Here is a 27,689-nt window from a genome sequence, read left to right on the forward strand (position 1 = left end):
TAAGTAAGCTACCTACAGTCCTACCTACTAAATGGAGGATGTAGTGAAATGTGTGTTGATGGGGTACATCTTGGGCTTTCTTGGAGTGTTGTTTGGCTCCATCCCCATGTCCTACATCCCTGAAAAACCCCTCAGAGATAGACTGTCATGTCTCCTTCAACCATACCAGTGATACATTTCCCAAATGTCCTGTCTAGGTGGATGTCCCCATGCTTGGGGCTCCTGGACAGCCCTGTAGCTCCTGCTACTTCTCTACCCTTTGGGCTCCTTCACATGGAGCCGTGTGAGCTTCTAAGGCTTTCCTTTTCATTCCTTATGACTGAACAACCATTATTTTACCCCCAGTTAGATAACCTTATAATCTTGCCTTGGCTTCTTAGTTCATTTTGCTCCAGTAAACACCTTACGTTCAGGAAACCCCATAAAGAAAAAAATAACATTCTCTGTACGAATTAAACCTCCCACCTTCCAGATACACACACATCAAGCCCTCCCAAAACTCTCTCACCAAGTTCCCAAGACAATATCCAAATAAGACTGAAGAATATTCAACCTAATAAGTCCATTCAGTCAGGCAGCAAAATGCCAGTCTCCACATCTTGCAGCTACTCCATTCTCTGCAAGTAATTCCTTGGAAGTACTTCTCACTCCCACCCCCAATCCTAGCTTTCAGATGAAAGGGCACTTCCTCTATAGAAATATTGTATTTTTCATACAACTGAAAATACTATGCTTCCCTTAGATGAAGCTGGGGAGAGAAGGGATCTGATTATCTTTAAATTGTGAGGAACTAGGATCTTTGTCCTCAACTCAGACCCTATTCAATCATTCTGGCAATAGACATAATCAATCAATCTTCTGTTTCATGATTTTTTCCCTGAATCTAAAATATCATGGAGCAGCCAGACCTTCCTCTTAGAGAACTCACTCTATAGAGCATAGTTGACTGACAGCCTCCTGTGGCCACAACTTTGAATTTAATGTAGTATCACACCGAGGCCACACTTCCTCCAAGCTGCTCCCAGCCAACAACTGGGCATGGTAGGAAAGGTGTGAGACCCAGACCATTAATGTCCCAAACAGGATTTCTCTAGTGGGCACCCTTTTCTTAGCAACTCCCCATCAGCCTAGTCAAGTCATTCTCAGAACTGTGCTATAGTCTGAGGATCTTCCAATTCAATCCTCCTTCCTTCTTTCACTCCTTTCACAGGTGCCAGACTGAAATTATGGTCTGAAAGTTCTTCTAGCTACTTCTGCTCCCCCTCCTTTTATCTTTTGCAAGTCTTTCCTCCAATAACTCTCTTGCACATCTAATTATCTAATTCCTGGAGAACGTACACTGACTGCCTGGCAGAGTAGGAAGTATTCATCATCTGAAGATTACACAGACATTTTTTCTACAAAATACAATTACCTCCTGAGAAGAATAAGATGTATATCTATTTTAGAATTTGACATTGACAACCACTACCTTCTTGAAACTCCTCCCTCAGCTTCTGAGACTACATAGATCTTAGAAAATTATGAGTAATATTCATTCATTTATTTTCTAGATTGCATATACAGGTGAAAACATACAATGTTTGTCTTTATCTGACTTCTTTCACTAAGCATAATACCCAAATATAACAAAACAAAAGCAGACTCACAGATAGAACAAACTAGTGGTTACTGGGGGCGGGGCTGGGTGCAGCAAGATAGAGGAAGGGCATTAAGAGGACAAACTCCTAGGTATAAAATAAATAAGATACAAGGGTGTAATGTACAGCACATAGAATATAGCCAATATTTTATAATAACTTTAATTGGAGAGTCATCTATAAAAATATCAAATTACTATGTAGTACACCTGAAACTAATATAATATTGTAAGTCAACTATAGGTCAATTTTATTTTTTTAATTTAATTTTCATTTTATATTAGAGTATAGTTGACTTACAATGTTGGTTAGTTTCTGGTGTACAGTAAAGTGATTCAGCTATACATATACATGTATCCATTCTTTTTCAGATTCGCTTCCCATATAGGTTACTATATGTCAATTTCTAAAAAGAAAATTATGAGTAAGATTTCAGGGACTTCACAGACTTTCTGAAGCCCATCAGTTACGAGCTGTAGTCTGCAAAATAAGGTCAGAATTCTTCGTAAGGTTTTACATACCCCCAGTAAGCAGCCCCAGCCATACTGAAAGGCTTGTGATTTCTGGGAATGCTAAGCTCTTTCTCACCTCTCTGCCTTTGTACCTGCTGCTTCCAAACCTGAAATTCCATCTTGTCTTCCCTTCTGCCCCAACTCAGTCCAACCATGTGTCAGCTAAACAACTTAACCACTTTGAAATCTTTTGCAAATCCCTAGCACAAGCACCTTTCTTTGTGCCCACTGCCCCCTTACTCGGATCACAGCTTTGTTATAAATTTACAATTGTCTCTTTGCATGGCTTCCAAAACTATGAGCTCTTTGAAGACATGAACTGTGCATTACTTTTCTGAGGTTCCCAGTACCTAGTACAGTGCCTGCTACATGGTAAACACTCAATTAGAGTTTTTTGTTGCCACAGCTGTTGCTGTGTTTAGTAAATTAATACCCCACACTGAATGCTGGACCTACACAGCTGTGTGACCTTAAGGGATAGATTCTCACAACAGTTCTGAGCCTCAGTTTTCATTTCTGTAAAGCAGAGATAGCAATGACTACTTCCCTGAAAGTACTATCATTAAGATCTCTAACACCAATATAATAGATGCATTTCTGCCATTTACTGGCCATTTCCAGTTCAGCACTATTGATAATGTCCTCCCTAAAACTCTCTGCTCTCTTCTCTTTTCCTTTTGTATTTTCTGTCTTACTTACTTTCATCACAGTTACCAAGTCACCCAAGCCAAAATCTTGGGTGTGATCTTTGAATCAGCCCTCCTCCTTATCCGCCACTTCCACTCAATTACCTACCAAGTCCTATACATCTTGCCTTCTACTGGGCTGCACCCTGCAGGCCTGCACACCTTGTAGTTGCCCAGCCTTGAAACCAAAGAAAGAGCCTGGATACAGCAACAGAGGCATCAGTGGCTTATGGGACAGGGGGATCTGACCTTATACATCTGAAGCAAGGTCCTGGAGCAACACTCCACTGTTAACAGCAGACGGCAGGCAGGACGTGACAGCAATCTTTGCTACTCGGGGGAGAACGAGGCTTCTTTTTTTAGGGAGAATTGATGTCAGGTGGGTTCAGGGTTACCAGGGACTAATTAAGCCCTATAATTAAGAGGATTGGATAGTCATGTGAGTGAAGCAGGGACTGGTTAAGCAAGGGATGTACGGAGAGCAAGAAAATATCCATCTTGAGTGGCCTGATCATATAGCTTCTAAATATTTTAATTTTTCATTGACTCTAGCCTAGTTTAGGCCACCATTACTCCTTGGATTATTACAATATCATATTAGCAAATAACTCATCTCTCTGCTTTTAGCCCTAAGCCCCTCCAAACCATTCTCTATTCCAATGTCATAAATCTGACCATGTCATTCTGTCACTGAAAATGCTTCATGGCCCCTTGCTGCCTAATAATAGCTAACATTTATTGACTGCTTGCTACCTGCCTAACAACAAAACTGTGAGGCAGGTATTGTTATTATTCCTACTATGCCAATGAGGAATTTGAAGCACAGAAAGGGTAACAACTTAGCAAGTTACCCATATTTGAAATGATTTCAAGGTTCTCAAAAGAATTATATGTCCCTATATGTTATTGCCCCTACTTGACTTGACAGCCTTGCCTTAAATTTCAATAAAACTTATGTTTCAATAGTACTAAACTGCTTTCCTGCACATTTCATGCTCTACCTTGCCTCAGAGTCTTCGTTCATGCTATTTCTGTGACTGAAATTCACTTTCTAGGCAAGTCCTCTTCTTTTTCCAAGCTAACTCCTCTGACCACCAAGAGGATTAATTCTTCCTGCTCGGTGTTCTGACATCCCCATTAAATACATTTGTCATTGTATTTACTATGATATATAGATGATTGATAGATAGAGACAGCTATATAGATATATATATAAATTTATGTACCCCTCTCTCTCCCAACATAGATTAATAATAATGACCATAATAACTATACTAATAAGACTATACTGCTAATAATAATGTGTCCATCAAATGAATGGATGATACATCCTAAAAGTGTGCATGTGTTAATTCCCAGAGAGGTTAACTTTAAACAGTGAGATAAAGGAAATTGAAGCGAGCCAAGCAAATAAAATCTCTCTCCTTCTCATTTCTTCTGAAATGCTCTGAGGTCTGGGATCTTGGTATAGCCTGACTGGAAATGTTTCATGAGACAAAGTGAACCCAACTGCTGATAGCTGGCGTACATATTTGTGGCATTTGTGAAGTAATGGATAATGAGTAATATAGCACCTTGCCTTGCTTCCCAACTTCCAGAATATAGAATATGCATTGAATCATAAAACAGTCTATGGTGCAACTGTTAGAGCTCAAGGGTATCAAGAAGTGGAAGTAGGTGTGGCCTCTCTCACATCCAGGGACCCACTAACTGAATTGTGCTTCCTGCCCTCACAACTTTGTTCTTGGGAATGGGGAACACATCCACCAAGGAACTCAATGATGATTCCACTGAATGGGAAACCTGTGACTGTGACCTGGCTACTTTAAGCACATCCTTCAGTGGACCAATAAGCAAAAAAAGAAGTTACTGCATGATGAGAGCAGGGAAGACGGTATTTAGAACTGAAAAGATTCACTGAAGGTACTTTTAATATTTCCGTGCCAAGTAATAATCTCTGATGGGCAATGACAGCAACCCCAACCCAATAAGATTTACGCAATTAAGGGCTCCATTCCATCAGGGATGAAGGTCTGTGTTACCTCACCAGGAAACTAATCAGACTGGCTGAAATACTGGCCAGTGGTGGTTGGAGAGTCTAGAGTGATAAAAGATGGAGCTACATTTCTCAAGACCAATCCCTAGTGAGAACCTACCAGAATTTTTCACATTTTTCATCTCATTTAGTGCTGCAAATTGACTAGTGATATAGGAACATTACTACACATCTATTCTATGGATAATTAAACTGAAACCAAGAGAGATAGAATGGAATCTCAGAAGGAATATTTACTTACTTTGAATTAGAAAACAATATTAAGTAAATTATTTAACATATCTGAAACTTTTAAATGGTGTTAATTAACAGTAAATGTCCTAATTTTCTTGATGCTAGGGTGAAAAATAAACTGTTCTGTAAGTTCCATTTTCCATATATTGATGAGGAAATTAAGATTCAAAATATAGCTTTTAATAGGACTACGTAGCACTGGGTCAATGTCCTACAAATTGTATAGCACACAGTTGAATAAGATTCTGAATCAACTGCCTGCACAATTTATACTACACCTTATTGTGGATCTTGGGCAAAAGTGGAAAAGAGATTTCAGGTATCGTCCTTCTAGTCCACTGTGTTCTCACAACACAATTCCAGTGACAGCACATAGAAGTAAATGATGAAAGGCATGTTTTAAAGGGCTTGTGCACACTGGCACCTTTCTAAAGAACGCAGAGCAAATAATAGAATGTTTGCTAATGTGAACACAAAGTTTTCTGTACTAATAAAAGCCCCTGGTACTTGACACTCCTCCAAGGTCTTTCATTTCTTTTGACGGTTAGTTTGTAAGGTTAATTATATATGCCAGATAAAAGAGAAAGGTGTGTGTGCAGATGATGCTGAGATGGTTTCTTTCAAAGCAAAAAACATTTGGGTGGTTAAGAGTAAAGTCAAAGGAGAAACAAATAATAATAGTGAACAACAAACAACACAATAACCTTAACAACAACAAAAACTATCCACTTAGTAATTGCAGGGCTCAGGTTAGGAACATAATATAGAATTCTGTGTAAGAGATGTAGGGGCAACACTTGCCCAGACTCTTGCACTCCTAAGCAACCTTTCCTTCCATAAGACTATTACAGATGGTTGGGCATGGATTGAAGAAACATGCTCTTAAAGCATAAAATGTGAAATGTAGTATTTACAGAGTTGAGTCTTATAATGTGTCATCAAAGGAAGGTATTAAGAGAGGACTAGAATTCAAGAAATCCTATGTATCCTCTGTAGGTTTCACTGTCCCCTGTAGGTACACAGCTAGAATTCTAGAAAGTAAAGCAACTTGAACAAAGCCACGGAAGTTAGATTTCCTAAAGTGGGTCAGATCCCATTAAGCTCAAGCATATAGTATGGGAAGTGTGCCTGGAAATGTTGCTTTTGGTAAAATTGCAAGAGGGTTTTGAATGCTTTGCAGGCATTTGTGAATGTTCAGGAGGCTATGAGAAATTAATATTCTTGATAAATTAAATAGAATGATGTGAAATACACTTTAGAAAAATTAGTCCTGCCAGTGTGTAGGGAGAATTGGACTGAAAGATAAAAATAAAAGGGACAAGCAGTTAAGGGATGATAATATAATAGTATGGTGTAGACTACACTACAATCCAGTCTACAGTATAGTATAGACTCATTTATTCTACTCTTAGTTCTCAGATTGTGTTATGGAAACTTGGAGTTGCCAGATAAGAGACCTCCATATAAAAAGTAGGTTTCCTTCCCACTCTCAGAAGATCTCATGGTGAAAGGAAGAGATAAAGAATTCTGGATAACAGTGCATCCGGGAAGAGAAGGTAGGAATCTAGACCTCTGTGACAGAGATTGCTGGCTGTCATCTGATAAACCTTTTTCACTGTAAAATAATCTTGTTATTATTTGAGATGGCAATAACCCAGCTAAAAGACTGCATTTCCTAGCCTTCTTGCAGCTGAGTGTGGTAAAGTTGAAAAGATCTGGATAATGAAAAGTAAGTAGAAAGCAGGAAAGCTTCTAAAGGAAGCTGACTCAGCTGGAAACTGAGCTCTTTTTTCCTGTACTGCTTCCTCCTGCTGCCAGCTTGGAATGCAGATGTGATATTGTTCCAGCAGCCATCTTGAACAATGAGGTGACCTTGAGAATGAAAGCAATATAAAGTAGAAAGTAGCTGTCCCTGAATATCTTTTGCATGAGAGACAAACTCCACCTCTAAGTCATTACTGTTTGGTATTTCCTATTATGTACAGCTGAACCCAGTCCTAACTGATACTGCAACTTTGCAAGAATAAACCTTGGGAACCTGGGATTTAGATTCAACTCCTTTAAAGTAATGACCAGGGGGTCATCCATATTAAAGAATTCCAGGGATATTATCTAATCTAACCCCCACCTCTTACGTGGCTCCAGCTATGAAATCTACTCCGTATAGCCTCCCTCAAGATGACATTGTTTTCAATTCTGTTTTCTAAAAATCTTGACAACATACCTCTTCCTTTCCACCTCTACTACCATTGCCTTAATTCAGTTTCTCATCTTTTACGTGCTGAACTATTGCTACAACTTCCTACTTTGTTTCCCATCTTCAGTTTCGCTAACCCCATACCCCACACCATTGCCTACTGTCTTACCTCCAGTTGCTATAACAAAATACCATAGACTAGGTACTTATAAACAGCAAACATTTATTTTTCACAGTCCTAGAAGCTGATTAGTCCAAGATCAAGGCACCAGCAGATTTGGTGTCTGGTGAAGGCCATTTCCTGGATCATAGATGGCAACTTTTCACTATGTCCTCATAGGGTGGAAGGGGCAAAGTATCTCTCTGGACCTCTTAGATAAGGCACTAATCTCATTAATAGGCTCCATCCTTATGACCTAGGTACCTCCCAAAGACCCCACCTTCTAATACCATTACCTTGGGGATTAGGATTTCAACATATAGATTTGGAGGGAAAGCAAACATTCTATTTATGACACCTACCCAATTTCCATACTGCCTACAAAGTGCCATGTATAAACCCAAATATAATCACATCATTTTCTTACTTAAAAACTTTCAAAGTCTTCTGATTGACTGACAGAGAACTTTTCTTCTTCAACCTTTTTCTATATAATCTACTCCACATACTCCATTTTCCGTCTGCATCTCTTCTTAAGGTCCTGAATGTGCTACACTGCTTCACGCCTTCTTGTCATTCCACTGGAAGGCTCTTTCATCTCTCATCCATCTTACTTGCTCTTATCCATATTTGAAGACTGTGGTTAGTATCTATGGCAGTAGTTATCAAACATTTTGGTCTCAGAATCAGAGTCCAATCAAATATTACTGAGGACCACAAAATCATTTTCTTGTGTCAGTTATATATATTAATATTTACCATTTAGAAATTTTAAATGAGAACAATTTTGAATATCTACATATTAATCTATTTACAAATAACATATGTTAATATATAAAATATTTTATGAAAAATAACTACATTTTCAAAAAATTAATAAGAAGAGTGGCATTGTTTTACATTTCTGAAAATTTCTTTAATGTCTGACTTAATAGAAGAATTTTCTGGCTTAAAAGAAGATTTTTCATATCTGTGTCTATATTCAATCTATTTTGATATGTTGTTTTGGCTGAAGTATATGAAGAAAATTTGGAGAATTTTGTGGATATTATTCTTTGAATCTAAGCAAACACTCAGTTAGTAGTAACTTCTTAAAGGTTAGCTGCAATGTTGAATCTCAAACCACACTAGTGAGCTTTTTATACTCTTACATAAAATCTATTGGTCAACTCTGTATGGATCTTTTATCCATGGTCTTCATAGAGTCGATGCATGAGTCATTTTAAAAATATTGCTTTAGCCATGTAGGTCTTCTAAATGTTGATATGTTGACTATAATATCAAGAAATCATATTTGTTACTCTCACCACAAATTGCATCAGAAAAGTTATTAAGTATTAGGAACCATCAAGTTCACAGTGGTAGATACAAGTTTTCTAAAATTCTGATTTTTATTTGAAGTTCAAACTTTACCATTGGCAATGAATATTGTTAGTTGTTTCCCTTGAAGTAACAGGCTTACTTTGTTCATGAATATGTCTTCCGAACACCCAAGCCTGAACAGTCATAGTCTTTCAGTAAGTTATTCTTCCAAGTAAAAAGTGTGTTCCATGAAAAAGGCAGCTAGTTCAGCTTGCAACTCAAACAATTGTGCACCTACTTTTCCTCAAGGCAGACGTTTTACTACAGTATGCAGTGAAATAACTTTATGGCAGAACTAATTTGGCACATAGATATTAAAAGGCATGTAAACAGGGTTAATGTTTCATGAATTTAATAGTTTTACTGTTTATTCAAGGGCATTCTAAATTAAACTGGCCTTTGTAGCTGTGAGTGCAATGTAAAGAATACAACAATGATCTTACAGTTTGGTGCTTTGATTCATGCTGAGGTGCCAGCGGTTTTGCTGCTTTTGTAACATTATATTGCTTTTGTAACCTCAGTGCAAATGTCAACATACTGAAGAAAAGGCAAAAATTGTCTTAGGATTATGAAGAAAGTAGTTTTGACTTCATGGACCTTCTAAAAGGGCCTCAAGACCCCAGGGTCCCATGGACCATACTTTGAGAACCACTTGTCTATGGAAACAATAGCCTGATCCTACTTCCCCTCTTTTGGGAACTGCCTCTTGCAAGTCCTCTAATACAGTTTCTGTGGAAGCTGCCTATTTCTAAGTAACTCTGTCCTAGAGATACAACTGATTGGCCGAAAAGTAAACCAATGAATTCCTTCCCTAAAAATTTTGGCCTCAGAACTTTGGAATGTAGACAGTTCATTAAAGCAGCTTCTTTCCAGTGTCTGAAGCTGTAAGATGTAAAATTTTGAAGTGTCAGTGACAATACTTCCTGTCAAAGACACCAAGAGACAGAGATAGCCAGTCTGCAGCAAGAACAGCAAAGCAGAGATTAGAGGGGAAGAGCCATCCTATTAATGTTCAAATAAATGGATCCCATTTTTCCTTGGGTCCAGCCACGTTGCTATCTTTAATTATGATGAGGTCTCTACAATAAAAGCTCCTTTGAGATAAAATCACTTATATTGGTTTTCTATCATTTACAATTAAAAACATCTGGAAATAAAATTCTGCTCAAGGGACACCTCATCTGTGAAACTCTCCCAACCCCATTCTCTAAGTAGAATTGATAGCCCCACCTACGAGCCAACATTAAACCTGTCACTCACCACTGGCACAGCTTCTGTCTCACTGCAATCTTGTTGCACTCTAATACTTTCTCACCTAGATGTCTCCCCAGTACATCGCAAGCTCCTGGAAATCAGTGAAAGAACAGGACTTTTTTTTAAACTTAAAATTTAGCAAATTAAGTGTATGACTGGATATCAGTAGGGGGAGAAGAATGAATGAAAAAGGGAAAAAAATTGACATAGACATAAAATCTTGTTCTATTCCTTCCTGGCTAAGTCATTTCATGTTTCTGTGCTTTCATCTGCCCACCTAAAAATATCTGAGCCCCTAGGCTGAGGCTGGATTAGGTGAGACACTTGAAATGCCTTCAGTAAGTAAAATTTATCTAAGAAACTCCATCCTTGCTGGTTCAGTTAGAAACAGAAACCATATCGGTCCAGGGATACAAGGATTCTTCAAAACATGCAAATCAATCAATGTGATAAACCATATTAACAAGCAGAAGGAGAAAAACCATCTGATCAACTCAATAGATGCAGAAAAAGCTTTTGACAAAATTCAACACCATTTATGATAAAAACTCTCCAGAAAGTGGGCATAGAGGGACCCTACCTTGACATAATAAAGGCCATATATGACAAACCCACAGCAAACATCATTCTCAATGGTGAAAATCTAAAAGAGTTTCCTCTAAGATCAGGAACAAGACAAGGATGTCCACTCTCACCACTATTATTCAACATAGTTGCAGAAGTTCTAGCCACAGCAATCAGAGAAGAAAAAGAAATAAAAGGAAAACAAGTTGGAAAAGAAGTAAAACTGTCACTGTTTGCAGATGACATGACACTATACATAGATAATCCTAAAGATGCCACCAGAAAACTAGTAGAGCTAATCAATGAATTTGGTAAAGTTTCAGGATACAAAATTAATGCATAGAAATCTCTTGCATTCCTATACACTAACAACAAAAGATCAGACAGAGAAATTAAGGAAACAATCCCATTTACCATTGCAACAAAAAGAATAAAATACCTAGGAATAAACCTACCTAAGGAGGTAAAAGATCTGTACTCAGAAAACTATAAGACACTGATGAAAGAAATCAAAGATGACACAAACAGATGGAGAGATATACCATGTTCATGGATTGGAAGAATCAATATTGTGAAAATGACTATACTACCCAAAGCAATCTACAGATTCAATGCAATCCTTATCAAATCACCAATGGCATTTTTCACAGAACTAGAACAAATAATCTTAAAATTTGTATGGAGACACAAAAGACCCCGAATAGCCAAAGCAATCTTGAGAGAAAAAATAGAGCTGGAAGAATAAGACTCCCTGACTTCAGACTATACTAAAAAGCTACATTAATGAAGACAATATGGTACTGTTACAAAAACAGAAATATAGATCAATGGAACAGGAGAGAAAGCCCAGAGATAAACCCACGCACCTATGGTCAACTAGTCTGTGACAAAGGAGGCAAGGGTATACAATGGAGAAAAGACAGTCTCTTCAATAAGTGCTGCTGGGAAAACTGGACAGCTACATGTAAAAGAATGAAATTAGAACACTCCCTAACACCATACACAAAAATAAACTCAAAATGGATTAAAGACCTAAATATAAGACTGGGCACTATAAAACTCTTAGAGGAAAACATAGGAAGAACACTCTTTGACATAAATCACAGGAAAATCTTTTTTGGCCCACCTCCTAGAGTAATGGAAATAAAAACAAAAAAAACAAACGGGACCTAATGAAACTTAAAAGCTTTTGCACAGCAAAGGAAAATATAAACAAGACAAAAAGACAACCCTCAGAATGGGAGAAAATATTTGCAAATGAATTAATGGACAAAGGATTAATCTCCAAAATATATAAACAGCTCATACAGCTCAATATTAAAAACACAAACAACCCAATCAAAAAATAGGCAGAAAACCTAAATAGACATTTCTCCAAAGAAGACCTACAGATGGCCAAGAAGCACATGAAAAGCTTCTCAACATCACTAATTATTAGAGAAATGCAAATCAAAACTACAATGAGGTATCACCTCACACAGGTCAGAATGGGCAGCATCAGAAAACCTTCAAACAACAAATGCTGGAGAGGGTGTGGAGGAAAGGGAACCCTCTTGCACTGTTGGTGGGAATGTAAATTGATAGTCAGTATGGAGAACAGCATGGAGGTTCCTTAAAAAACTAAAAATAGAATTACCATGTGACCCAGCAATCCCACTACTAGACATATACCCAGAGAAAACCTTAATTCAAAAAGGACATGTACCCCAATGTTCATTGCAGCACTATTTACAATAGCCAGGTCATGGAAGCAGCTTAAAAGCCCATAGACAGACGAATGGATAAAGAAGATGTGGTACATATATACAATGGAATATTACTCAGCCATAAAAAGGAACGAAATTGGGTCATTTGCAGAGATGTGGATGGACCTAGAGACTGTCATACAGAGTGAAGTAAGTCAGAAAGAGAAAAACAAATATTGCATATTAACACATACATGTGGAACCTAGAAAAATGGTACAGATGAACTGGTTTGCAAGGCAGAAATAGAGACACAGATATAGAAAACAAACGTATGGACACCAAGGGGGTGGTGGTGGTGGTGGGATGAATTGGGAGATTGAGATTGACATATATACACTAATATGTATAAAAATAGATAACTAATAAGAACCTGCTGCATAAAAAAAATAAAATTCAAAAAAATATATTAAGAAAAGGAACACACACATAAAAGAAAGAAACCATACCAGTAATGATTCCTCTGGGAATCAGATAAAGTTTATAAAACTTTCCATTTTGTAAATTGGAGGCATCCAAAGAGACCCCACTCACCTTCTTCCATTTAACTACTTAATTATTCAAGAAACTTGAAAATTAAGTCCTCCAAACCATTAAGTAGAACTCACCTAAGTATAATTTTATAACTCTTTGACAAGTCTTTTAATCTCCATTTCCTCATCTGTTTCTGATCTGTAACTCATCATCTTATGAGTTCAACGAGACAGTGTTTGTTGACCAATGTGTTCACAGTGCCTAGCATGGGGTAAACTAAGTCTATTGTTTTAAAACCTTTTTCTTCTTTCCTAGAAACACCATGTACTTAAGGTTTCCTCTCAGGAAGTTCAGGTTGCAATAAATTTATCTCTGACCCGTGCTGAGATAAGTCAGAAGATTGGCCTAAACTCACACAGCTAGTAACCACTGCCACCAGAAGCTCAACGTAACTTCCTGACTTCAAATTCTGCTCTCTCCACACCTGCAGTGTCTCTCACTCAGACAAAGAGCCCAAAGATTTTAGTTCAAATAAAAGACAAGGATTGGGGCTTCCCCGGTGGTGCAGTGGTTGAGAATCTGCCTGCCAATGCAGGGGACACGGGTTCGAGCCCTAGTCTGGGAAGATTCCACATGCTGCGGAGCAACTGGGCCCATGAGCCACAACTACTGAACCTGTGCGTCTGGAGCCTGTGCTCTGCAACAAGAGAGGACACGATAGTGAGAGGCCCATGCACCGCGATGAAGAGTGGCCCCCGCTCGCCACAACTAGAGAAAGCCCTCGCACAGAAACGAAGACCCAACACAGCCAAAAATAAATAAATTAATTAATTATTTATTTTTTAAAAAGACAAGGATTTTATTCCATCTTTGGGTATTTAAGCAAATGAATTTTGTGAAGAATTGAAAAACAGCTGGAAAATTATGGTGAGCATTTAAAGACATTGCAATCTGACTAAAACTAATGACAAGGAGACTGGAAAGAGGAGGAGGTGGATTTCAGTCACTGCCCTGACAATTACTAGCTTGGTAAGTTGAGCAGGTCAGTTAAGCAAAACAGACAACAATTTCATCATGTGTAAAATTAAAAAAAAAAAAATTCTTATCTTGCAGAGAAAGAGAACAAACTCATTTTCTGAGCACCTACCCATGGACTTTACAAGCATTATCTTACTTAATTCTTCCAACAACTCTGCTCATTTGATTAGTAGGTATTATAATCCGTTTTTTCTGACAGACAATCTGGGGTCTACAAAATTAATTTAATTTTCCCAAGATCACAGAATTAATACCTGTGATTCCCACCACCACTGGTCTACATGCCTTAAACGAAGGTTGTGAGATAAAATAGGATAAGAGATGAGAACAAATGTGTCACACTGTCCAAAATCTGATACCTTTGGGGAGATCAGCATAACCATTCCTGAATGTCAAATCAGGAAATTTGAGTTTGAAGCTCTTACTTCACCACTTACTAACCATTCAATCTTGACAACCTCACTTCATGTCTCCAAACCTCAGTTTTCTCAACAGTAAAATGGGGCAAATAGAATCACAGCCCCAGATGCCTGCCTTACAGAGCAGTGATGAGACCCCAGCAAGATCACAATTGTAAAAATGCTTTGTGTTCCACAGAGCACTATACAAATGTGCGCTACTATTATTTTTATTGCTATTACCATTATTATTACACCGGGTTCTTTGGGCAAGACATTTATGTTAAACCGACACAGCACATAATTGGAGTACTCAAGTTAAATAAATGAAGTCAGCTGTCTGACTCCTTTAAGATAAATGATGTTATTACAACATAATTGTATAACCCCATATAGCTTACAGCAGCAAAAGGATGTGTATTTCACATGCCCTCCTATAATTACATCCCCATTATAATTTTGCAGTTAGTTGCGATGAGCTCTGGTCATGAAAACATGCCAATTTTGTATGGGATTGAAGTCTGCCTAATTTTAGCAAATTGAGAGTCACACAAAAGAAAAGAGATAAATACTATGTTGTTATTTTTCATTAGAGAATTGCTATATTAAGAGGCTGCGATCCAGCTGTGTTTGTTTAAATAAAAGTGTGATTTGAATACCTCCTACAGCTAATGTTCCTGCCAATGAATAAAAGATAAAATGCAGCTCCCCTCTCGTTGGATGGGAGTCTCTGCATTCTAGCTGACTTGGAGATTTATTGTTCCACACAAGGAAGTTGAAAGCGTGGAGGGCAGACCACACGCAGGGGCCTTTTGTGTATTGTTTCAAGCCACACCACTAATAGATTTCTTCCACTAAGGCTCCCAGCAATTCAGCTGTGCTCAAATGCTCCACTTATCTGTGAAAAAAATAATAATAAAATAGTAATTATGCCTCAATGGCTAATGCAGCCCAGCTCGATGCCATAAGGAAGAAAGTAAACAGGAACAAATACCATTCAGAGAAGGAATGCTGTATTGGAGTGTTGTTGTGATAATGGATTTAAGCCTCCTTTATTTCTTCAAAGCAGACCCTCTCACAGCCCAGTGCCTCTGTCTCCCCAGTGTCCCCCAAAACTAGCAATATTCTCTTGAAATTCACTGCCCTGCAAGTTGGGCAACCCAGAATGAAAGATTAGAGGTGAGATCCAAGATATAGCTATAATGTAGTTAATTCTAAAATGTCTAGAATGATGTTCTAGGGGTCTGGCATACTAAGATATGTACAGCATGAAAGTCTTTCCCATCAGGTAGATCACAGTCTAACGATGCATGTAAGATACATACGTATTTCCCATTCTCCAAACAATTAAGCGTGGCTTTTTCAAAACACCATTATGTGGATACTACTTGCTCTTGACCACTCAATTCTTGCCCACTTTTCCCTCTCACATAGCCATATCAGATCTCTCCCCCACCCTCCTCACACAGACACACACACACACACACACACACACACACACAGCATTCTTTATTTTACCTTCAGGCCTTTTCAGGCATTAACTATCCCCTTTACCTGACTTTCCTTTCCTCCTTTACTCGTGTAGTGAACTCATCTTCATAATTTAGTTCAAACTTCAGCTCCCAGAAATCTTCCCTGCACCACCCGCAAGGATGTTCCAAGTGTGGGATAAACATACCTCCTCTCTGTAGCAGGATCACCTGTGCTAAGCTCACGCACTGGTCCCCAGTTGAGGAGGCTGAGCTGGAGGGAAATGAATCATGTGTTTCCCATCTCCATCCTGGGGGGAGTGGAGGATAGCTCTTCCCTTCTTTCTCCCTTTTCCCTCTCACCAGTCCACACCACCCATAAGAACCTCAGCCATCATGAGTAACTGTTGCTGATAGGAGCACATTTTTCAGATGTGTTGAGCTGGAATAAAAATAAGAGAACTATAGTTGTATTGAAATATTCTGTTCACTTATCTTTCTCTCTGCCAGGCCTTTGAGGAGGAACTGTTTTTTCATCCCTGTATCCTCAGGACCCATTACAGTGACTAAAGATTTATAGACATATAGTAAATGACAGATTGATGAGTGGATGGATAGATAAGCAAATAAACATAATGTAGGAGAAAAGGTGACTTGTGACATATGAAAATTGAGAACAAAATGCAATGAGAACCAAAAATAGGGACAATTCATTTACAGCTGGAAATAATTGGAGGAGCCTTATAGAGAAAGTAACCATTGAGCTAAGACTTCAAAGATCTTGTGATAAGGGACAAGGCATTCCAGGCAAAGAGAACAGTAAAAGTGACTATTTAACAAACGTTCACTATCCACAGGGTGTAGTTACACTACCCAAATGGTGTAGTTACTTTAGAAATAAAAACTTTGAAAGAGAGAGACCTTCAAGATGGCAGAGCAGTAAGACGTGGAGATCACCTTCCTCCCCACAAATACATCCGAAATACATCTACATGTGGAACAACTCCTACAGAACACCTACTGAACACTGGCAGAAGACCTCAGACTTCCCAAAAGGCAAGAAATTCCCCACGTACCTGGGGAGAGCAAAAGAAAAAAGAAACAACAGAGACAAGAGAATAGGGACGGGACCTGCACCAGTGGGAGGGAGCTGTGAAGGAGGAAAGGTTTCCACACACTAGGAAGCCCCTTCCCGGGCGGAGACTGCGGGTGGCGGAGGGGGAAAGCTTCGGAGCCACAGAGGAGAGCGCAGCCACAGGGGTGCGGAGGGCAAAGCGGAGAGATTCCCGCACAGAGGATCAGTGCTGACCAGCACTCACCAGCCCGAGAGGCTCGTCTGCTCACCCGCCAGGGCGGGCGGGGCTGGGAGCTGAGGCTCAGGCTTCGGTTGGATCCCAGGGAGAGGACTGGGGTTAGCAGCGTGAACACAGCCTGAAGAGGTTTGCGCACCACAGCTAGCCGGGAAGGAGTCCGGGGAAAAGTCTGGAACTGCCAAAGAGACAAGAGAGCATTGCTTCGGGGTGCTCAAGAAGAGGGGATTCAGAGCACGGCCTAAACGAACTCCAGAGATGGGCGCAAGCCACGGCTGTCAGTGCGGACCCCGGAAACGGGCATGAAACGCTACAGCTGCAGCTGCTGCGACCAAGAAACCTGTGTGCAAGCACAGGTCGCTATCCACACCTCCCATCCTGGGAGGCTGTGCAGCCCGCCACTGCCAGGGTCCCGTGATCCAGGGACAACTTCCCCTGGAAAACACAGGGCGCACCTCAGGCTATTGCAACGTCGCACCAGCCTCTGCTGCCGCAGGCTCGCCCCGCATCCGTACCCCTCCCTCCCCGCGGCCTGAGTGAGCCAGAACCCCCGAATCAGCTGCTCCTTTAAACCCGTCCTCTCTGAGCGAAGAACAGATGCTCTCAGGCGACCTACACGCAGAGGCGGGACCAAATCCAAAGCTGAACCCCAGGAGCTGTGAGAACATAGAAGAGAAAGGGAAATCTCTCCCAGCAGCCTCATGAGCAGCGGATTAAATCTCCACAATCAACTTGATGTACCCTGCAACTCTGGAATACCTAAATAAACAATGAATCATCCCAAAATTGAGGCAGTGGACTTTGGGAGCAACTGTAGACTTGGGGTTTGCTTTCTGCATCAAATTGTTTCTGGTTTGATGTTTATCTTAGTTTCGTATTTAGAGTTTATTATCATTTGTAGATTTGTTTATTGATTTGGGTTGCTCTCTTCCTTTTTTTAATATATAGATTTTTTTTTCCTTTTTCTCTTTTTGTGGGAGTGTATGTGTATGCTTCTTTGTGTGATTTTGTCTGTATACCTTTGCTTTTACCATTTGTCCTAGGGTTCTGTCTGTCCTTTTTTTGTATATGTTTTAGCACTTGTTATCATTGGTGGATTTGTTATTTCGTTTGGTTGCTCTCTTCTTTCTTGCTTTCTTTTCCTTTTTTATTACTTTTTAATTTTTTTATTTTTAATAATTTTTTTATTTTTTATTTTAATAACTTTTTTTTCTTTCTTTCTTTATTTCACTCTTTTCTTCTGAGCCATGTGGCTGACAGGGTCTTCGTGTTTCGGCCAGATGTCAGGCCTGTGCTTCTGAGGTGGGAGAGCCGAGTTCAGGACATTGGTCCACAAGAGACCTCCTGGCTCCATGAAATATCAAACAGCGAAAGCTCTCCCAGAGATCTCCATTGCAACGCTAAGACCCAGCTCCACTCAACAACCAGCAAACTACAGTGCTGGACAACCTATGCCAAACAACTAGCAAGACAGGAACACAACCCCACCCATTAGCAGACAGGCTGCCTAAAATCATAATAAGGTCACAGGCACCCCAAAACACACCAGCGGATGTGGTCCTGCCCATCAGAAAGACAAGATCCAGCCTCATCAACCAGAACACAGGCACCAATTCCCTCCACCAGAAAGCCTATACAATTCACTGAACCAACCTTAGCCACCGGGGACAGACACCAAAAACAATGGGAACTAAGAACCTGCAGCCTGTGAAAAGGAGACCCCAAACACAGTAAGTTAAGCAAAATGAGAAGACACAGAAACACACAGCAGATGAAGTAGCAAGTTCCTGATCCTCTAAGATCAGGAACAAGACAAGGTTGTCCACTCTCACCGCTATTATTCAACATAGCTTTGGAAGTTTTAGCCACAACAATCAAAGAAAAATAAATAAAAGGAATCCAAATCAGAAAAGAGTAAGTAAAGCTGGCACTGTTTGCAGATGACATGATACTATACATAGAGAACCCTAAAGATGCTACCAGAAAACTACTAGAGCAAATCAATAAATTTGGTAAAGTAGCTGGACACAAAAGTAATGCACAGAAATCTCTTGCATGATGAAAAATTTGAAAGAGAAATTAAGGAAACACTGCCATTTACCACTGCAACAATAAGAATAAAATACCTAGGAATAAACCTACCTAAGGAGACAAAAGAACTGTATGCAGAAAACTATAAGACACTGATGAAAGAAATTAAAGATGATACAAACAGATGGAGAGATATACCATGTTCTTGGATTGGAAGAATCAACATTGTGAAAATGACTATACTACCCAAAGCAATCTACAGATTCAATGCAATCCCTATCAAACTACCAATGGAATTTTTCAAAGAACTAGAACAAAAAATTCACAATTTGTATGGAAACACAAAAGACCCTGAATAGCAAAAGCAACCTTGAGAAAGAAAAACGGAGCTGTAGGAATAAGGCTCCCAGACTTCAGACTATACTACAAAGCTACAGTAATCAAGAGAGTATGGTACTGGCACAGAAACAGAAATATAGATCAATGGAACAGGATAGAAAGCCCAGAGATAAACCCACGCACATATGGTCACCTTATTTTTGATAAAGGAGGCAACAATAACAATGGAGAAAAAACGGCCTCTTCAACAAGTGGTGCTGGGAAAACTGGACAGCTACATGTAACAGAATGAAATTAGAACACTCCCTAACACCATACACAAAAATGAACTCAAATGGATTAAAGACCTAAATGTAAGGCCAGACACTATAAAACTCTTAGAGGAAAACATAGGCAGAACACTCTACGACATAAATCACAGCAAGACCTTTTTTGACCCACCTCCTAGAGCAATGGAAATAAAAACAAAAATAAACAAATGGGACCTAATGAAACTTAAAATATTTTGCACAGCAAAGGAAAACATAAACAAGACAAAAAGACAACCCTCAGAATGGGAGAAAATATTTGCAAATGAAGCAACTGACAAAGGATTATTCTCCAAAATTTACAAGCAGCTCATGCAGCTCAATATCAAAAAAACAAACAATCCAATCCAAAAATAGGCAGAAGACCTAAACAGACATTTCTCCAAAGAAGACATACCGATGGCCAACAAACACATGAAAGGATGCTGAACATCACTAATCATTAGAGAAATGCAAATCAAAACTACAATGAGGTATCACCTCACACCTGTCAGAATGGCCGTCATCAAAAAATCTACAAACAATAAATGCTGGAGAGGGTGTGGAGAAAAGGGAACCCTCTTGCACTGTTGATGGGAATGTAAAATTGATACAGCTACTGTGGAAAACAGTATGAAGGTTCCTTAAGAAACTAAAAGTAGAACTACCATACCACCCAGCAATCCCACTACTGGGCATATACGCTGAGAAAACCATAATTCAAAAAGAGTCATGTACCACAATGTTCATTGCAGCTCTATTTACAATAGCCAGGACATGGAAGCAACCTAAGCGTCCATCAACAGATGAATGGATATAGAAGATGTGGCACATATGTACAATGGAATATTACTCAGCCATAAAAAGAAACGAAATTGAGTTATTTGTAGTGAGGTGGATGGACTAGAGTCTGTCCTACAGAGTGAAGTAAGTCAGAAAGAGAAAAACAAATACCGTATGCTAACACATATATATGGAATCTAAAAAAGAAAGAAAGAAATGGTTCTGAAGAACCTACAGGCAGTACAGGAATAAAGACGCAAACGTAGAGAATGGACTTGAGGACACAGGGAGGGGGAAGGGTAAGCTGGGACGAAGTGAGAGAGTGGCATGGTCTTATATACACTACCAAATGTAAAATAGATGGCTAGTGGGAAGCAGCCACATAGCACAGGGAGATCAGCTCGGTGCTTTGTGACCACCTAGAGGGGTGGGGTAGGGATGATGGGAGGGAGACACAAGAAGGAGGAGATATGGCGATATATGTATATGTATAGCTGATTCACTTTGTTATAAAGCAGAAACTAACACACCATTGTAAAGCAGTTATACTCAAATAAAGATATTTTTAAAAAAAAACTTTGAAAGACTACACACTCTTCCAATAATAACCAATCTCTGAATACCTTTGGAACTGTCTTCAAGGTCTACCTACATTGGCACTGAAGAAAATCTATTTCATATGGCTTTGGGTTGTTTAAACCCAAATCTGTACTACCTAGCTTAATTTCCCACCTCACACTTCCTTCGAAGGTTGAATATATATGATTCACATACACAGCATGTGCTCAATATAGTGAATGAAGTCAGTGAAGTAACAAACCCAGAATTGCCACCACTGGGGACAATAAAAATGTCACATTACTTCATCATAGTCACCAGTTCATAGTGAAGAAGAATTGCCTGGTGAAAAAGAAAAAAGCACACCACTTACTAACTGTTTAACCATGTGCATATTATATAACCTTGCTAAGCTTCAATTTCCTCTTTTACAAAATAACGTTAACAATAGTTGCTTTGTAAAGCTATTGTTAGGATCAAATTCAACTAATATTAGGTTAAATCACATAGAATTGCTATTTTGTAGGTAAATGATCAGCATTTTAATGTGATTCAGCCCAGTGGAACAGTGATTAGGATGTAGTAAATGCTCAATTTATGTTAAGAATAAATCTTCATTGTGTATACATGATAAATGCCAGTTTAAACTTAGTTATATTATTTAATAGCAGTAAACGAGTTAGTCGCTCACTGTCCTAGCCACAGTTTCCTCATCTGTAAATCGCAGTTGATCTTATTTCCCTTGTAGATATAAGGATAAAAAAATGCAAAATATCTGATGCAAAGAGGTCACTCAACCAATAGAAACCTGGATGATTGCAAAAGAACAAGGTCTATAAAAAGATTACAGTATTCCAGAAAAGAATGATAGGGAGAAAGTTTATTCAAGAGCAGGTTACATCCATAGGTATTCTGGTCTCATGTTAGAGTGTTCTGTATTGAAATCCTATGACCTTGCATGTAATTCTAAAGAACTTTAGTGTTGGAGCTGACTTAATTAAGGCTCAGTAGAGAACTGAGTAGGTGCTTGCCAGAAGCCACTGGAAGTCTGATTTATACTGTCTGAGTCCATTTAAGTATCCAGAATGCCCAAAGTCTAAAAAACCTATTCAAACAGTAACCGTCATGATCAAATTAAAACTACATGTTTTGTGTGTGTGTAAAAGTATGGCATGGGGATCAAAACTAGATGTGAAATACTCAGAGGGATCTGATTAACAGTAGAAGTTCCTGACCTAGAAGCACATAAAGAATGTATTCATTCATACCATCAGAAGTTATTATTATTATCTATAATAATAATAAACTAAGTCATGATAGCATGCAAAAGTGCTGGGCAGACATGGTTTTTATCAAGTGTGTAAGGCTAATAGCCATCCAATAAGGTAATTATTTGGGTTAACTTTTGGAATATCTGAGAAGTAGTGTGTAGGGTTTGTAAGAGGATACTGACATACTCAGGGAAGTGTTTTATAATTGATGTTCAGAATGTGTGCTTGGGGACTTGCATCTCACACACATAGTTTAGAGGGCACAACTTAATGTGGTGCTGAAAATAATTACCAAATCTCAAAAGATTTCTTCACTTAGAATTTGGATCAGGGATGATGTGGGTTATCCTCAAGGGAATTTCTTGGAGAGTGTCATTTTTTAAAAGGAAAAAAAGAAAAGAAAGACATCCTGAGCTATACTCTGAAACATTCAGATGGTGAGAAGGGAGAGGCTTCAATTACATCTAAATAAAAAAAATAGAAAAAAAAGAAGGGGTACTTAAAAAAAATACCTAAAGTGATCAAACACCATAAAAACACATTTAGAACATGGTAGCTGTTCAATGTATATTTTTCTGATTAACTTATTAATTAACAACTATATAAGAGTGGGTGAATTGCAACTTTTATTAACACACCTGAAAGTTATAATTTCTACTTCAAAATCAGCTTCTGGAAAAATCCCATTTCCTCAGTTGCTACCCAAAGGGAAGATAAAAAATTAGATGTTCACCATTCAAATGTAAGAATGTGTTAGACCATAAAAGGTTAAAAACAGCATGATGTCAGATAATTGGCAAAGGAAATGGGGTTGAGGAGAGCCCCCTGAGCATGAAGTAACTCCCTGATCTGTACAGTGTTCAGTGAAATAGAAACTAGAAGACACAGTGAGATAACATGTTGGACTAGTGACACCCTCAGATGTCAGACCATGCTGGGTTTAAATCCCAGATCTTCTATTTCTAGGACATGGCGATTTGGGCAAAACTTTGGGCAAAAATCCTAAAAATTTTGCCTCAGTGTCTTTATCTGCAACATGGCCATAATTGTGCCTCCCTTACAAATTTGTCATAAGGATTAAGAAGGATAAGTGAGATAATATATGTGAAAGGTCCTGCGATATAAGAGGAGTTCACTATATGTTTATTTACAAAACACATGTACTTACAAAAAAAGAATGTTATCTAGCAGGAAACAGTAACAGGAGCCAAAGGCAGCACGAGCCAAACTCAGAAATCCAAGAGAGAGATGCCAAACTGGAAGCTCAGATGCCAAGTTTAGGAAGCAGGGGTGACAGTCAGGTAGCACCACACCACTCTGCTGGAACAGAATTAGCCAAACTTGGGTTAATGAAGACAATGTGTCTGAAGCGGGCAAAGAGGGGAGTTTACAAGGAATTCCAGTCTAAGTCACCTTTAATGAGCCATCCAACACTTGCATTTTAGAATTCCATGCTTTGCTTAAAGTTTTCTCCACTAGCTCTCATTTCTAGCCTGGGAGGCAGCATGGTAGAGTAGTTCATTCCTGGGTCTTAGCAAACCGTCCTTTAACACCTCAGCATTGTGACTTTGGGCAAATTCTTGTAACGGACATTTGCCACTCTTTTCAGTTACTTATTATCTTAACTCCTTTCACATATTTGGGATATTTTCTACCTTACAAATCTTGGTTAGAGCATAGCCTAATTCTCAGCATAGAAGCTAAAGAAGTTGGATGCTTGCTTTTTTAACCTCCTCAGCAGACAGGACTTGAGCATTTGAAGTGGCCAATCAGCAGCATTCACCATGAATTAGAAGCTCATAACCCAAAGATTCAGAGCCATAGAGAAGCTCCTCCTTTAAAGATTACCATTGAAAAATAACATTCCAGGACTAATGCTGGTCTCTAGTGTCCCCTCATTTCTAGCTCTGTTCCAGCAGCAGCAATATTTTCCTTCATGAACCAATTTTCTAGAGTTGATTTTGGGTAGCGTTGTTTGGAGTATCCTCTGAACCTGATTTTCCAATCAACCTATCAATTCTTTTAGTAAATTCCTTTTTCCTAAATCAGACATATTAGTACTGAGACTAACACATTGCTCTTTAGCATCAGTTACCTCAACTATAAAATGGGGAAAATAGCAGTTTCTGATTATAGGAAACAGTAATAATTCACATAGAGGAGGCATATAAAATGCTTAAAGGAGTTCCTGAAATACCTATTTTTCTTAATAACTGTTAGCCATTATTATTTAGTGTTTTAGTTTTTACAGGGAAATTTTGCAAACACTATATTATTGAAAGTTTGCAACAACACTTGAAGAAGATATTACTTTTACTAATTTGGAACCACAGGTCCATCAACATTAAGCATACAGAATGAAGAAAACTAGATGTCCTGAGAAAATCACTAGGAAAAACCACCATTAAGATAGCATATGAAATGGTAGGAATGGATGAGCTCAGTGCAATAAAGAGTGTAGTGAGAAGAGGGCTCCAACGTCTCATGACCTCTAATGTTTAAAGGTCCAGTAGAGATGAGATGTGTGTAAGCAATACTGAAAAGAAAAGAATAAAAAGGTTGAAAAAAATTGTTTGGTCAAAAAGCCAAAAGAAAATCATATTTCAAGAAAGGAGGGTCAATTATTCTCCTGCAAATTCTTGTCCATCTCCCTGCTGAAGGAAGAAGAAATATGCAGGGCTGGAGATATAGAGAGGGTGGGAGGAATATGGGTGGCATGATTTGGTAAAGGAGGAAAATAGGGCATTGCTGAAGCAGGAATGACCAGAGGCATCTTGTTTGGTAGTTTCTAAGTAGGGTATCCCACAGGTCAATATAGAGTGTCTGACAGAGTGTAGCAAGGTGCAGTGGGGGCTGGACCTGGTGTATAAGAAGGGATCCAATATCATGCAATATGTTGTTATCCTTGAAATCAAAGTAAGACTTACTCAGAATTCTGGTTACCAGACCTTTTCAAATATGATACTATTTGTTTTTTTTTTTTTTTTAATCAGGGACTGCATCCAAATTCAAAAATGAGACCTAAAAAGAGATGTTTGATCACTAGCCAAGCTAAGAGTTAAGCCAAGGCTCACATACAGTATAGGACTGGAGCAAAAAGAGAAATTCAGTGTAAAACAATCAAACAACAACAACAAAGCAGCACTAGGTAGAGGATCAAGGCTTATAGGCAAGTTAGGTGACAGCCAGGGCCTCAGCGAGCACTCACTGTTGAGAGCCAGCTCCAGACACATCGTGAGAGAGGATGATGGAAATAAAAGTGCAAGGAGAATGAGGCTCCTAATGTGCTGAGAGGGACTGGATACATGAGCCTGTAGGGGAGCCGTCTCAGGTTTCCAGGCTGAAGGGGCTGGAAGACGGAAGAAAGAAAGGGAAGAGAGGAAAAGAAGGAAGGAAAGAGGAAGAAGGTAATATAAAGAAGGAAAGCGTGGAGAGTAAGAGAACTATAAGAAGATTTAGGGGGGAAAGAAAGAAAACAGAATAGAGGAAGGTGGAAGTGTAAGAGAGAATGACAGAAAATGAGGGAGAGAAGATCTATATGTTAAAGCAGGAAGACATGACTGAATCATTGGGAGAGAGAGGGTGCAAAAATGTTTGAAATGTAGGTAAAATGTAACTTAATTATCTGAGGTCATCAACAACACATGGGGGGGACATCACATCAGGTTGTAACTGCAAGAGTACCAAAGAGTTACGTTTCTACATTTATAAACAGATATCTTTTGGCAAGTGAATCAAAAAGGCCTCCATAAGACATGCAATTCTGGGCTTCAGTCCATTCACTCTGTGAATTAATTGACTTTATTTGAACTCTGCTGTTTTCAGTTGGAGAATTCACTGTGAACATGTTGTACATCTCTCAGATATCAAATAGCAAATGCACTGCAGCCAGATACTGAAACAGAACAAGAAATTGTTCTTTAATCAGACAGAGGTTTCTCCATGATTAGGAAAGACAACGAAGAGGTAAATAAATAAAACAAACAGCTAAACACTTTAAAATATCTTACACATTTCTCCTTTCACTTGGGAAGCAGAAGCTCCACTGGAAACCAAGTAATTATACTCAATAGAGGAAGGAGGTGATACATGATACCTGCTTTCAAAATAACATTTGTTCCTAAAATCTCATTTTATAATCAGTTCTCCATATCCTACTCAAAATCATCATTTGCCAGCAATAGATTCACAAAATCAGTTGTTTTCTTCTTTTACAGCATAAAAAGTATTACATTTTAATCTTTTACTGCATATAAAAATTTATTTGAGCTGACAAGCCCAGGGAGTATATGTTCTCATTAATTTATAAACTTATTACATCTTAAAAAGTTAACTGAAGCACATAGTGTTCTAGACAGAATTCATGGGTGCTTTCAAAAGATAATTACTCTTCTTTTCCTAAACAAACAAATTAGATAGATGATAGATAGATAGATAGATAGATAGATAGATAGATAGATAGATAAAAAGATAAAACAAGCTTCACAGACTCCCATGAGAGCCTGGGTGGAAAATTGGGCTTGGAAATAGTTATAGCCAAAGGCAAACCACAGGTGTGACCTGATATACCTGGCACTGTTACGGGAGCTGTGATTATTCTGACCCATGAATATTCCCTCTGTCTGTTTTATTTCATCAAATTCAAGATCACCTCACTATTTCTTCAACTCCCTTCCATGACCTATACTTGGGCTAGGCAATACAGCACAGAGTGAGAGCCTTCAGAAACAGCAGTGCTTTGAATGTACTCTACCAAAATATATATCAGTGTATATCAATACAAACAGCTCATACAACTCAGTAACAACAACAAAAAAGGGCAAAAGACCTAAATAGACATTTCTCCAAAGAAGACATACAGATGGCCAATAGGCACATGAAAAATGCTCAAAATTGCTAATTATTAGAGAAACGCAAATCAAAATCAAAACTACAATGAGGTACCACCTCACACCACTCAGAATGGCCATCATTAAAAAGTTACAAATAACGAATACTGGAGAGGGTGTGGAGAAAAACGAACGCTACTATACTGTTGGTGGGAATGTAAATTGGTGAAGCCACTATGGAAAAGAGTAAGAAGGTTCCCCAAAAACTCTAAAAATAGAGTTGTTGTATGATCCAGAAATCCCACTTCTGAGCATATATCCACAGAAAACTATAATTCAAAAAGATACATGCACCCCTATGTCCATAGAGCACTATTTATAATAGCCAAGACATGGAAACAACTTAAATGTCCATTGACAAATGAATGGATAAAGAAGTTGTGGTATATATACACAATGGAATATTACTCAACTATAAAATGAATGAAATAATG

This window comes from Balaenoptera ricei, chromosome 1 (genome assembly GCF_028023285.1).
Source record: "Balaenoptera ricei isolate mBalRic1 chromosome 1, mBalRic1.hap2, whole genome shotgun sequence".
Classification (NCBI taxonomy): domain Eukaryota; kingdom Metazoa; phylum Chordata; class Mammalia; order Artiodactyla; family Balaenopteridae; genus Balaenoptera; species Balaenoptera ricei.